Source organism: Myotis davidii, unplaced genomic scaffold (assembly GCF_000327345.1).
Source record: "Myotis davidii unplaced genomic scaffold, ASM32734v1 scaffold30, whole genome shotgun sequence".
In the NCBI taxonomy this organism is placed as follows: Eukaryota; Metazoa; Chordata; class Mammalia; order Chiroptera; family Vespertilionidae; genus Myotis; species Myotis davidii.
Window position 1 is genome coordinate 401,971 of NW_006282874.1, and position 2,370 is coordinate 404,340.

A 2,370-nucleotide genomic window follows, 5' to 3' on the forward strand; every position below is an offset into this window, starting at 1 on the left:
TTGGGGGTGGGCCTTGGGGACTGGCTGCTTCTGTGCAGGCCCCCACACCTGCTTCAGGTTCCTAGCGCCGCCCCTCCCCCCGTGCTGGCACTGTCCAGGTGTTACACCCCCCCCACCCCCCGCCACTGCCACCGGAGGGAACCCCGCTGCAGCCCAAGTTCAACATGGAGACTTGGCCACTTGCCCGAGGTGGGGCAGGTACTGCCGTCCCAGTCAGCGGTGGTTTTTATTTTTTTTATTAAAAATTCTTTTAATTGATTTTAGAGAGGAAGGGAGGAAAGCTAGAAACACCAATGATGGGAAAGAATTGATCAACTGCCTCCTGCACGCCCCACACAGGGGATCGAGCCCACAGCCCGGGCATGTGCCCTGACCAGGAATTGAACCGTGACCTCCTGGTTCATAGGTCAATGCTCAACCACTGAGCCACACCGGTCGGGTGAAGATTTTTTAGTTTTTATCTGTGAAGTGATGATTGTTAATGTTAAGAAAGCAGCTAGCTGGGTCCCACAGTGCCCCTCTCTCTGGATGCCGAGTTCTCTCGGGCTGGAGTGGTGAGCTCCGAAGGGCCCTCCTGCCCCCTCTGGTCCTGGGACGCCCCCTTCCTTATCGACCCTGCACTCAGGACTCTGTTAATGAGACCCTCCTGCTGGGCCGGTGGCCCTAGCAGCCCCTGGGAGCTGTCAGCTGCAGAGGCCTCTGCCAGTCGCCCGCTGGGCCTGGCCGCGCAGGGCTCCGGACGTGATGAGCTATTTATGGAGCAGGCACGGTTCAGGCCCCACTCAGAAACCTGAGACCCACTAATCACATTTCCTCTGACAAGCGCGGGCACGCATGTGCGCGGGCACTGGGGCCGTCCTGGCCTCAAAGGAGGGGACGGCCTGCAAAAGGTGGGAGGCCTGAGGTGAGGATGCCCAGGAGGCGCTGGGGCTCTCGGCATGGAGGGCGGGGGCAGTGTTCAGAGGGGCTCTGGCTGCAGGGGGAGGGGGAGCGCCACGGAGGCAGGGCCCAGCCAGGAGCCGAGGCCACAGGACCGCACTGCGTGGGCTTGTCTGAGGGCCCGAGCGGACGTGGAACCCAGGTGTCCTGCCTCCTGTGCCCCGCTCTCTGGGCGAGGCCAGTGGCTCCCCAAGAGTGGACCCAGGAGCTGGTGCTGAGGCCGACTTTGTGCAGACTCTGCGGTCACATGAATTTGGGGAGCACGGTTGCCTGGGGCCCGCGATGCCTGTGATGGACGGCAGGCTCTGAGAGGTCCTGCCCTCTGTTCAACACAGCCCTCCTGGTGACACACTCATTCTCATCCCAGAGGAGGCTGGGGAGCTCTGCGTGGGCCCAGTTGCCCGGCTGCCCTGTGCTTCCCTCTGGAATCCGCCACCGGGCCTGGGGGACAGCAGGCTCATTCCAGCTCCTCTGACCCCTGGACTCGGTGCCTCACCTTCCCCATCTGTAAAATGGGGATGATGATGGTCAGCCTCTGCCCGTTTTCACAGACGCGGGCATTAATATGGCAAAGCCTGGGCCGTGCCCAAGGAGTCGGGGGTCCTGGGACCAGCAGACTCGGCTCCTTCCAGCAAATGGAACCTGCCCGGGGCCTGCGCTGACTGGTGCCCTCGGAGGTGCCCTCGGAGGTGCCCCGGGGTCAGCATCAGCGGGGACCTGTCCCAGAGCCCCGCCCTCTCCGCCTTCAGCGCTGCTGTGGGAGGAGCTCTGGGCTGGCCGGTGGGCCCTCCAACCCCCTCCAGGACAGTAACCCATGGGCTTCTGCGGGCAGACAGGGTAGCCGTCCTCGGAGGTGGGGCTGTGGACTACTAGCACAGGGGCAGGCAGGGGAGAGTGACAGAGCCTGCAGGCCCTCATTCTCTGATCAGGTCCATCTGTTTCCCAACGCAGGCCCTCGGCCCTCGGGGGAGGAGCCCACAGGCTGCTGGCTCCCAGGCACCAGCCCGTGGCCTGAGCAGAGCTCGCTGACATTTGCTTCCTCAGTTGGGTGCCCGGCCTGCACCCTCATTACCGGCTTCCTTCCCACCCTCCGCTCCTCTTAGCAATGCTTTCCCAGGGCTCCCATTGGGTGAAGGGGGAGCCACACCCAGCCAATCACTGTGGGCAGGGGGCATCCTGGGCTCAGATTGGCCACACTGAGCTCTGAATCCACTTCCAGGCTGAGCTGGAGTTGGGGTGTCCCCCCCGAACCCCCCCCCCCCAGAGACCAGCCTGACCTTTCTGGACTGTCACAGCCACCAAGGCTAACAGAACCGCCTTGGGGAAGAGCTCTGGGGGCGCAAGGGAGGTGTCAGGACAGGCTCTGCGCCAGAGGCCGCCTTCTACCTGTAGGTCAAGGCCATGGGAGGAGAGCCTGGCAGGGAGAGGGTG